Here is a 12,900-nt window from a genome sequence, read left to right on the forward strand (position 1 = left end):
CCATCTTGGAATGGCCTACTCCAAGGTCTACTACTGAGGTAAGATCATTTCATGGTCTGGTTAGTTTTTGCAGGAAGTCTATTAAGAATTTTAGTGGCATATGTGCACCCCTAACTGACACAATAAGAGGGGATATAAAAGAGTTCAAATGGAATGCAGCAGCTGCGAGAAGTTTTGAATTGCTGAAGAAGAAGGTGACAGAACAACCTGTGTTGGCACTTCCAGATTTTAGAAAGGTGTTCCAAGTGGATTTTGATGCTAGTGGCAGTGCTATTGGGGTTGTATTGAGCCAAGACGGTAAGCCTATTACATATTTTAGTGAAAAATTGAATGATGCAAAGAAGAAGTATTATGTTTATGATCAATAGTTCTATGCAATAGTTCAGGCCTTAAAGAAATGGAGGCATTATTTGTTGTCAAAGGAATTTTTTTTGTATACTGGTCACCAGGCATTACAATACCTAAATAGCAAAGGTAAATTGAATCAGAGGCATATGAAGTGGGTAGAGTTCTTGTAGAGCTATACATTTGTGTTGAAACATAAAAGTGGAAAATCTAACAGGGTTGTAGATGCACTAAGCAGGAGACGGTTGTTGCTTACAGTAATGCAGGTTGAAGTAGTTGGGTTTGATGAACTCAAGAATCTGTACCTTGAAGATCCTGATTTTTTTGAAGCATGGAAAGCTTGTAAAGAGCCTATTGCTATAGATAGAACTAGGTGGTTAGACTATATGATTCAGGATGGTATGTTATTCAAGGGCAGCCAATTGTGCATTCCAAGGAGTTCCATGAGGGAAAATTTAATTAAAGAGAAACACAGTGGAGGGATGGTAGGACATTTTGGTCAAGATAAGACCATTACCATTCTTAGAGAACATTATTTTTGGCCTCAGATTTCAAGAGATGTGAACAAGTTTGTACAGAGTTGCCAGGTTTGTCAAGTTGCCAAGGGATTTAGCCACAATACTGGACTATATCAGCCATTGCCCATTCCATCAAAGCCATGGGAGGACATAAGTATGGATTTTGTTCTTGGATTGCCAAGGACACCAAGGGGTAATGACTCAGTATATGTGGTGGTTGATAGGTTCTCCAAAATGGAAAATTTCATTCCATGCCAAAAAACTCATGATGTTGTCCATATTGCAGACTTATTTTTCAGAGAAGTGGTAAGACTACATGGTCTTCCAAGGAGTATAGTTTCTGGCAAAGACACTAAATTAGTGGATTATTTCTGGAGAACATTGTGGAAAAAGTTGAGAATAGACTTGAAATTCAGTTCCACACATCACCCACAAACTAACGGCCAAACAGAAGTGGTAAACAAAAGTCTGGGCAATTTGCTCAAATGTTTAATTGGGAATAAGCCTAAGGGGTGGGATTTGATTCTACCAAAAGTTGAGTTTTCTTACAATAACTTTGTAAATAGGAGTACTGGTAGATCACCATTCCGCATTGTATATGGAAGTAGCCCAAGGATTGTGCTAGAATTGAGGAAGATAGAGCAAGGGGAAAGGACAAGTGGTGAAGCTGAAGAATTTGCTAAACATATCAAGCATCTACATGAGGAATTTCAAGCACACATTACCAAGATGAATCAAGAATATAAAGCTAGGGTTGATCAAAGGAGAAGACTTAAGGAATTCCAAGTAGGGGATCTACTCATGGTACACTTACGAAAAGAAAGATTTCTAGCTGGTACTTACAACAAGCTGAAAATGAAAAAATTTGGCCCCTACAAAATTTTGAAGAAACATGACTCAGGAAATGCATATGAGGTGGAGTTGCCAGATGGTATTCACATTTCTCCTATTTTCAACATTGCAGACTTAACAGTGTATCATGATGATGGTGCAGATGAGGAACTGATGTTAAAGCCATGTCCAATTCCTACTTCTAAGAAGGAGGAGATAGAAGACATTCTAGATCATCGTGTGGGTAGGAGCACCAGAAATAGGCAGTATGAAGAGTATTTGGTCAAGTGGAAAGGACAGCCGATAGAGGACTCAACTTGGATTTCAGCAGTTGAGGTTTTCCATTTGGGATTTCCTCTACCGTTCATAAAGTGACAGGGTCACTTTTCAATCAACCCTGGGTGTTTGATGCAGGAGCATCCAAAGGTATAAGGGCAATCTTGTGTCAGCCAAAAAAAAAATATACGTAGACTTAGTTTTTGTTTCATGTGTTTTCATTTTTGGATACCCATTTTTGTCAAATAAAGGTTCAAACTCTCACAGTTCCACTATCAGTGTTCTAGGATAGAGTATTTGAACACCTTGGGATACATGTAAATGCCAAAAAAAAGGAGTATGTAATTGAGTAATCATTTTGGTGAATTAGGAGGTGTAAACTGGCCAGATGAATGTAATTGCAATTTAGAGCATTCCAAAAAAAGAATCAGGTCAAAAGGCCCCACGGTTTGAAAGTTATCACAATTTTTCAGTTTTTGGAGACCTCCTAAGAATGCTTCAAAGTAAGGTTAGGGGCATTAAATGACCTCTAAAAGGGCTGAAAAATGGGGGACAAGCAAAGCTTGTTCATAGGGCTATAGAGCGCTTCGAGAGCTTTCCAAAAATGTAAACAGTTCGTTAATCGGAGCTACGGTTCAAAAGTTATGCCTCCTGAAAGTTCAGTTACCGTTTTTGGATTCTTCTAGATTTGCACCAACTTCTAAAGTGGCTTCTGGAGCCTTCTACTTGGTCGGTGGATGCCTCCTAGCACTTTCTAGAATGTACTCCTAGTCCTTAACCCTCCGAGGTCTATTTAAGGATGATTTTGGCATTGTAAAAGGTAGTTCGGAGTGGAAATTGAGAGGAGGTACCAAAAGGAGAAATTATCTCTAGTTTTGTGCTATTGTAAGCCCTTAGGGCATGTTTTGAAGTCTATTTTCTCTGAACTAAATGTACTAGCTTATTTTCACAGTTAATACAATTTCCCTTTTCCTGTTGTGTCCATTCTGTGCTTGGGTTGTGTCCCCATCACTTGGCATCTAAGTGTAGCTCGGTTCCTAAATGAAACTCAAAATTCATGGGGTGTGACTTGGGAATCACTAAAACTTTCTATTGATTTGTAGCATCTTCCTCAGTAGGCATACCTTCATAAAAGTATACAAATGATTTGTATTCTTCTAGTTCTTTCAAAGTTTCAACCTCATATACTTTTATATATTCATCAAAATTCATATTTACACTTTTCAAAATTTTGTTACTGTTAGTATTTGAACACTTATAAGCTTTACTTCTTGTGGGTTATCTTAGGAATATACCTTCATCACTTTTTGCATCAAGTTTACCATTCCTAAAGTCTTTAAGAATGTAACACTTACTTTCAAATATCTTAAAATATTTCACATTAGGTGAGTATCCATACCATAATTCAAAAGGTTTTGTTGGTTGCTCGAATGTTCTCGAACACACCGAATAGAATTGACCCTAATAGTCACTAAATTTTGTAGGGTAGCAATCTTTCACAGTGCATATCTCAAAGCTTGTGCAAGGTATTGATGAAATTCTTGGTGCTAAAGGATTGTGTTTCCAAAACCTACAATAGCATCTCTACTTTTGAAGATTAAATTTTTTTTTGATTTTGTGGCCTCATCTCAGATGATGATGAAACTTATAGTGTTGACCAATACAAAGTCATTATCTAGTGAATATCTCTAACCATTTATCATGGGATCAAACTGTCTATTCCATTAGCTCTAGGTGGTAAGGTAGACCCTAGTCCCAAGCGCATCTTGTCCCATTGACCACATGAACATTCTTAGGCATGCCAAATAGAGTTGACCCTGAGAGTCACTAAATGAGGGAAGTGATCTTTGACAGGGCATATCTCAGAGCTCGTGTGAAGTATGGATATAATTCGGGGTGCTACTAGATCATTTTGGGATACCTATAGTAACCTCTTTCTCTTTGGATATTGGAATTCATTTTGATTTTGTGGCCCCATCTCAGGTGATGTTGAAACTTGTAGTGTTGGCTAGTACAAAGTTGCTAATTGGTGATCCAATTTTCATGGGATCAAGTTGTCTGCTATGTTATCTTTGAGTGGTTGGGTAAACCCTAGTCCCAAGATAATCCCATCCTATTGACCACTCAAATGTTCTTGGGCACACCAAATAGAATTGACCCTAAGAGTCACTAAATATTGTGTGTCAATACTTGGAATAATGAAAAAGATACAAGAAGTTGAACACTTACAAGAAATTTTAATGGAGAAAACATTATTTTACAAACATTAACTAATTTAATCCTAGGTAAAAATTCAACATGTAATGCAGTTTCCTCTTTGGCCCCTCTCACAAAGATAGTGTTTGACATTCTACCAAGTTGTCTAATTGATACTACTTCTTCTCAAGTGTTTCACAAATAAATTTGCATTTCTATTTCCCTTTTATATTACTGTAGATAAAAAGGCCAACATCGTGATTATTTCTCCATGCAGAAAGTCATTGATTCAACATACATTTTATGTAAAACATTAGTTTATTAAGGACCTGACATGAAAATAGGTGGACCATTGCCAAAAAGCCACTTGGAAAAAAATTTCCTTGCCACAACTTTCAAAATCAGATTTCTCATTTATTATTTCCCTTACAAAGATATATTTTGAGGAATATTGAAGGTTCAATAATTATAGAAATTGATGAGTGCCAATTTTAATCCATGGGTGCAAGAATTTATTCATCCTACAATACAATACATGACTCTCCCTCTATGCCCATCCACTTTCCCAATTGCCCCTCCAATAGTGAATGCAACCTCTCTGATATCATGCAATATTTTTCCATTCCAACTATAGATAAATCATGTTCCACACATCATGAATTATATTCCAAAAATCTCTCCATCGAGTTTCCTTCTCATGGGTTTCCTAATTCTATTTCCTCCTATAAATACTCCCTTTCCTAGTGGAAGAATAGTGGAACAATCTAATTGCCTACCCAATTTTTAAGTTTGGCCTCCTCATGAGAAATAGGATTTGAAAAGTCCTCCTCCACAACATTATTGCACATAATTTGACCCACTTTGACCACCTAGTGTCCCTCCTAGTGTTTATTAGCTTGCATATACATAAATAAGACTTATTCAAACCAACTTGATCTAAGCACATTGATATGCCACCTTGATTTGGCTAGAGTCAGAACAAGTTCAAAGCAAAAAAAATACAAACAAAGACAAAAAAAGGGATGTTAGGTGTCCTACACCATGATAATGACAGATAGAAGATATCCAAGAAAAAATTCAAAAACTGTAGCTATAGGAATCATACTTGAAGAGCATATATAAAGTGTTTTCATGAATGAATCTCTCAAAGATATGGATAAGCAAGAAATATTGCTATCAAATACCCTGAATACATTTAAAACTTTATTTCAAGTATTCTCGTGTTCTGAAGATAAAGCATATGATATAAACTCCTTAAATATTTTTGATGATAATAAGATTGAATATTAGATATTTACATAATGAAGCCAATTGAAGACTCAAATTTCAATTTTAATTGTATAATAGTAATTATAAGAATTCAAGTTTCACTATTCTCATCCCAATAAAAAATCCAAACAAGTCAGTCAAAATCAAAAGTACTCATAACTTGTACAATTTAAATACAAATTAATAGCATAGCCTTATTCACATGTCAAAAGATACTATCAAAGATTATTATAATTATTTCTACCATTATTTTGAATGAAAATTACATTAAAATTGAATGCATGAAATACTTAAAATGTAAACAAGAAAAATAAGATATATATTATGATACTTGTTGAAAATAGATTCATACAAGTATGAATATGTGTTTCAATCATTGTTTTGTCACTGATGTCAAACTTGCTACTTTTTGGTAAGACAAATTCTTAGATGATTTGAGTACTATCATTTATTTTATTAATGAAGAGGATTTGATCAAATGAGGTAGTTCAATAGAACCTAGAGGAAAGGTTGAGTTATGATATGGAAAAGGAGTAAAAAGATCAATTAAGATAGTGATATTATAATGCATTAATAATCTACTTAAGGTTGCAAAGGATAGATACACTGATTAAGTTCAGAAGAACAAGTTTTAAATGAAATATGATTGTCAAGCTTAACAATCTACATAATAGGTGCTGAGAAAAGTTAGTGTAAGCAAGTAGAAAATTAGTTGGATCTAAGAAAAGTCAATTTCAATGTAATCTATGTAATATAGTGTAAGTCAAGTCAAGTTTAGTTGAAACCAAGCACCAATAAACATTAGTTCGTGCTAAGTGTTTTGATAGTAGATGTCGAGAAATGCAATATGTGCCGAGTATAAGAAGCAAGCTAATGTTGAGTGTCAACATTATGAGAAAGATAAAAAAATTTGATGAATTTGAGCTAACAAGTTTGATTTCTTGGATTGTGTGAACTAGGTGGAAGATAAGTTTGATGAGCTAGTGGCACATAATTTGAGATGAACTATTTTGAGATGATTTTAAAGAGGTTTGAAAGAGAAGTTTATAAAAGGGAATAAAATGAAAGGATGGGTATATTCATTGAATCCTACCTAATCCAACCTAAACCTAAAATGGATGGAGGATGAATGGAAAAAGATCTTAATTTTCTATTTATAGAGATGGTTGGTCAGAAGTAAAGGTTGTCATATGAGAGAACCTAAGGAAGACAAAGAGTATAGGGTATTGCTTCATCTAGTGACCTAAGAAAAGAGTCTACATTGGCAAGAAAAGAATGAAGGCTTAAGGACCTATGGACACTTTAAGGGTGAATAAGCTACCAGAGTTGAAGTGTTTGAAAGAGAACTAGAATGGAGGACTAAAACATAGCTCTATAGTTTACAAGTGTGTTGTAAGTTGTTATCACATCAAGCCTTACTGTTACTTTCTAATCGTTGTACTAGTCTAGGGTAAATCTTTTGGATTAAGGTTGACCTAACATTCATTTGTAAATCCCTTAACCAAGTGACATTCCAATTGAATGATCTAAATTCCTCTAACAAGGCTCACTCCTAATAGGGTGATTAAAATCCTTTAACTAGGTTGTATTAAAAGTGTGCATTGTAATCTTTAATTGGGTTGGTCTTTCATAGGGCATTACTTCAAAAAAGTGAGAATGAGTAGCATGTTACTGGTGGTTTTTTCCCAATTGAGTTTCCATGTTAAATCATTGTGTCAAATGTGTTATTGAATTTGTTATGTTTCATGCTTATATTTCTACAAAGTTGATTTGACAATAACCTACAGGTTTAAGTGATTGTATGATCTAATAGATGTATGCATGATAAAAATATTTTATGGATATGGGTTCATTAAGCCATCAAAAGTTTTATTTTACATCTAAAAATTTATTAACTAATTCATCCCCCCCCCCCCCCCCCAGTTATTCTAAACAATTCCAACAATTGGTATTAGAATCATCTAATTAAGAGGACTAGTTTGAAGGTACTAGAAGCAAAAAGATCAAGATGTCAAAAAGAGAGGTACCCAATCTCAATAGAGATAAATTTCCTACATGGAAAAGTATGATGAAGCTACACCTAGGAGGTCTTGGAGATCATGCATAATCTACCATTACCATAGAGCATGTTGATCCTACTAAAGCCCTAACTACTGAAGTTCTAAAAAAGAAAGAACACAACTAGACAATTTTAGAGATTGTCGCTAACCAAAGTTAGGCCAAATTTGATGATATCAAGAGTTATGACGGTAAAAAGAAAATGTGGGATGCTCTTCACACTATCTATGGAGGAGACACAAATGTTATAAGAGCTAAATCTAAAAGTCTTAGAGGTAATTTTGATGATATGAGAATGCAAGAAGCTAAGAATATTGCTCAATATTTCTCTAGGATTAAAGATGTTAATGCAATAACAGGAGCTAATGGTAAAATAGATGATGACACTCTACTAAGAAAAGTTTTGAGAACATTGTTGCCCATTTATGCTATTAGATTTTTTGCAATACAAGAACTAAGATGTGTACCAGGTTCTAATCTGACTCTTGAAGGTCTATTAGGTAGGATCACTACTTTTGAGCTATCTAATTTTGATAATTTCAAACATGACAATGTTGAATCTACATTCAAAAACAAGTTGTCACTAAAGGAACCTAATGAGAAGAAGAAGAAAAAGGTAAAATATGTTTCCAATGATAGTCATATCGATGAGGAAGATGTAGAACAACTTGAAGCAGTATTATCAAGGAGATTTCATAGACCTAAAGGAAAGTTCAAAGGTAAATTACCTATAACATGTTTTAATTGCAATAAAGTTGGTCATATTGCTTCTAGATGTCCAAAGAAGAATAATTACAAAGGTGGAGACAAGTACAGAAGTAGAAGAAGTGAAAACAACAAAGATTACAAAGATAAAGGCAAGAAGTATTGCTACATTGCTAAAGAGAAAACAAAAGATGGATCTAACGATAATGATGATGAAGTGGTGTATGTTGCAAGAAAAGATGAATCTAATCTAGATGAGGCAACTACACTAGTGTCTTGTGTAAACAAGAATGACAGATGGATCATTAATAGTGGGTGTTCATATCACATGACTGGAGATAAAAGTAAGTTCATTACCTGAATTATTATGATGGAAATAGTGTAAGGTTTTGTAATGATACACCTTATTTAATAAAAGGAAAAGGTTCTATCAAACTCACAAAAAATATCTTATGTGGCAATGCTTATTATATTGAAGGACTTAACTATAATTTGTTGAGTGTGTCACAACTAAATAATTTAGGTTGTGAGGTTGAGTTTGAGAATAAGATTGCTAAGATATACGATATTGATGGAAAACTAATTAGAAAATGTGATCAAATTAGAGGTAATTTATTCTATCTTATTATAGAGGATGTTACTTGTTTAATTATAGAATTTGATGATGTGTGGCTATGGCACAAGAGGTTATGTCATGTTAATTTTGATAACTTGGTTAGTATCAGTGACATGAGAAGAGTCAAAGGTTTTCCTAAGTTGAAAAAACTTAGTCCAATATAATTTACAAACAATGTCAATTAGGCAAAATAAAAAATTCAAGTTTTAAGAGTAAGAATCATACCTCTAAAGGAAAATTAGAGATTGTTCATATTGACTTGTGTGGACCAATTGATGTGCAAATCTATAAAGGGGATAAGTATATTACGATGTTTGTTGGTGATTATTCTAAAATGATGACAATTATGTTTCTAAAATAGAAATGTGATGGTTTCCAAATGTTTAAGTGGTACTTAGCAAGAGTTGAGAAGGAAACAGGTAAAAGTTTGAGATGTTTGAGATCTGATAGAGGAGGAGAATTTACATCAAATGAGTTTTGAGATTTTTTCATAATGACAAAGAAATCACAAGATAAGCATCTACTCTTAGGACCCCTCCATAAAAGGGAATTGCAGAAAAGAGGAACAAATCTTTAATGGACTATGCTAGGACACTCATAATGGAGAAAAATGTTTCTTTGAAATAATACAGAGAAGTTGTAAGTACAACTGTCTATACATTGAATCATGTGTTGATCTCAGATTGGTTTTGACAAGTAAGTTTCAAAAAACTTAAGTCATTTACTTAGTTCAGGTTGAACAAGTAGTACATGCAGAGCACAACTTGTATATATTAGACCATGCTAAGTCCATAGTGAGTTTTGAGTCACTCATGTAACAAGTCAATCAAGTGACAAGCATATAGTTTGTCCTGAGTGATTCAAGAGATGATTGAACATTGGATACAAAGTGATACAAATGTCGAACCATAGCAAAGAGATTAGTATATGTAGACAAACCCTAAACTTTCTATGAATATTGAAGGAGGGAAGCGAGAAGTTTGCATGAAAAAAAATAGCATTCATGGTGGCTAAGGAGTTATGATTTGAGACCATAGTGTAGAATCAATTAGAGCAAAATAGAGGAAAGAAGACAACATACAACAAAGAGATATATGATTAAGAAGGTTCAATTAGACATCAGTTTAGAGGTGATCTATTATCAGGTAATTAAGTTCCAACTAGAGTATCAATGCTGAGACATTTTAACATGTGATTTTAGTCAAAATCTCCTAATAGGTTGTATTGAAATCATTTAATAAGCTACTTACTTAGTTGTTAGTTAAAGTCCTTTAGCAAGGCACACTTCTAATAGGGTGTTGAAATCCTTTAATAGGGTGAGCCCTAACAATCTTTGTAAGTATTTATTAGGGAAGACCTTTCATAGGGTAGATCATGTCTCATGATTAAAACATTATAACCTTAATTGGATACACTTTATTACTATAGTAGTGAAGATTTGTGCGTGTCATCTCAACCCCAATTTTACCTTCTCACTTGGAGGGTTTTTGGATAATCATATCTTGTGTTATATGTGTGTGAATGTTTACTTTCATACATATTTTAGATGTATATGCTTTTCATATTATTTCAATTTATACATTGAATGTATGAGATGGATGTGTGGCAAAAGTTTTATGGGTGCAAGTTTAAACTATTGATTGACCCCCCCTAGAAGTTTACCTTTCCTATTTTATTTTCAACAATTGATATTAGTGCCTTGTTCTTTGAATGAGAAGCTTTGCATCTTTGAGGAAAGATCTTGAAATGGAAGTTTACAAGTTAGAAAAGAATATTGAGAATCAAGAGATTGAAATACATCTCATTCTATGTGAGATGACTAGATAGAAGAATAAATCCATGGAAGAGAAAGCCATGATTGAAGAAGATAAAATAATTTTGGCAAATAGACTAGAAGAGAAATCATCAAAACTAACCAAAATTTCCAACATGCAATTGGATACTCTAAGTCAAATGATGAATGCCAATTATGAACTAAAGGTCAAGAACATTGAGATAACAACAGTGAAGTTGTAGAATGAGCAACTACAAAAAAAAAAAGAGGGAAAATGAGTTTTTTGAAAGTTTCAATAAGCCTAATGAAACCATAAAATACTTTCAGCAACTATTGAGATATCCTAAATCCAATAATGATACATATGGACTGGGATAAACAAGCACTGAAGAAGGATAATCATCCAAAAGTGCTGAAGAAAGGAACAAAAAAGGTAAGAACTCCAAACCTACTTGTCATAAATGTAGAAAGAAAATACATACTTCTAATGTGTCCAGGAATAAGACTAAAAATTAGAATGTAAATCATAAGAGCATGGTTCACTATCATAAGTGCACTGAACAAGGTCATCAGGCACATGAATGTAGAACCAAGACCATGCACACACAAAGATTCGAAGGATATTATTATAACTATCAAAACTATGGATATAGAGCTTTTGAATGCACATCTAAAACCATGTGGTCATCAAACAAGAAAAAAAAGGTAAGGAACAATGACAACTCTTATAACTAGGATTATAATACTATGTATAGCTATCATTATTGTCAAGAATATCGACAAGTTCTTGAGAATTGTATTAGGATACACTTTAGAGGTGATTACAAGACATGGTTAAATCAAACCACATGCTTTCGCTATTTGAAGACTGGTCACATCAGTAGATATTTCCCAACAAGGTCAAAGGCACCAAGTTGTGAATTTGATAAAGAAAAATGCATGTTAGATGTTGAAAATATCAAAAATGAAATGAATAAGACATTGAAGAATAAAGATGATTGCAACACATCAAATGGAGAAGGGATCACTTCACCCAATGGGTCAAGTGATCACACCTCATCAAATTAAGAAATCAAGAGATATGTAGGACTAATACCTATAGGGTTATATCATTCATTAGTTCCAATGGAGTTAGTACCAAAAATATTAAATCAACATGAATAAAGATGTAAGATGTTATTAGGAATCCAAGAAAAATATTTAAGTTTTTCATGTTACTACAGAGCATGAAATATTTCCTATGTGTGCCAAGTAAATGCCTAAGCATGCCAAGCTAATAGACTAGCTAGTTGATGTTGAGCTCGTAATGGATGTTGAGTGAATGGGATGTTAATGGATGCCGAGTGAGTCTAAAATTGGTTGATTTTGAGCTTATAGTTGTGTAAGCACTCAACATTAATTGTAGGTTTTTAAAAGGTAATTGATTGATTTTAGCTTATTTCACATCATTTACAATTCAAGAAAGAGTGAGGAGAGAAGAATGCAATTTGGACATCCATTGAAAGTAGTTGCAGAAGATCTAAGCAATGATTCTACACCAGTTTGTTAGATCTCACAAGGTATTTATCAAGAGCTGAGATACATAGTTTATATTTTTGTAAACCCTATTTTTGTACATATGGCATATAGTTTGAAGAATGTAGAGGGAAAGGAGGTTTTGAATGTTCAATTAGTGAGTAATGAAGTTAAGAAACCAATTTTCAAAGCTATTCATGGTGTTGCTTACAAACAAGACCCTTCTGGTGTGTTATCTATGATACCACTTAATGTTTTAATGGTGCAAGATGTGAGAAAATGCTATAACTATAAATTGGTAGCATTGGTGATATGAAGATTAGGGAAGCATTCAACAAACTCTATGATAATGGTGTATTGAATCAAAATTGTTGAGAGGAAAGGGTTGATGTGAGCCCTAAATATTCCAAATGTATTTAAGACCGAGTGGATTAGGATAGTACTTAGCCAAATCCATGATAGTTCATTATGACTGGATAATTGACCTATCAAAATTACTAAAAGGATAATCCTTACTGATTACCCAACCTTAGATCATCCTAAGGCATTGAGAAGTGACTCAAAGGAGGTGATTGAGAAAAGCACTGGAGTTGTATGGAAGAAGAGAGACCTGACAATTGATACAATTACTAATTCATTGATAGAGTTTTTTGTGAGGGTTATATCACACAAGTTTTACCAATCTAATAGATTAAATAGTGTGCCCTATATAGTAGTGGATGCAGAAAATAAAATTGTCAATAAAGATCATATATATGATCTAACAGACCTACAATTGCAACAATTGGTTGAGAACC

Source organism: Cupressus sempervirens, chromosome 10 (assembly GCF_028749045.1).
Source record: "Cupressus sempervirens isolate cs-2001-9-10 chromosome 10, ASM2874904v1, whole genome shotgun sequence".
Classification (NCBI taxonomy): Eukaryota; Viridiplantae; Streptophyta; class Pinopsida; order Cupressales; family Cupressaceae; genus Cupressus; species Cupressus sempervirens.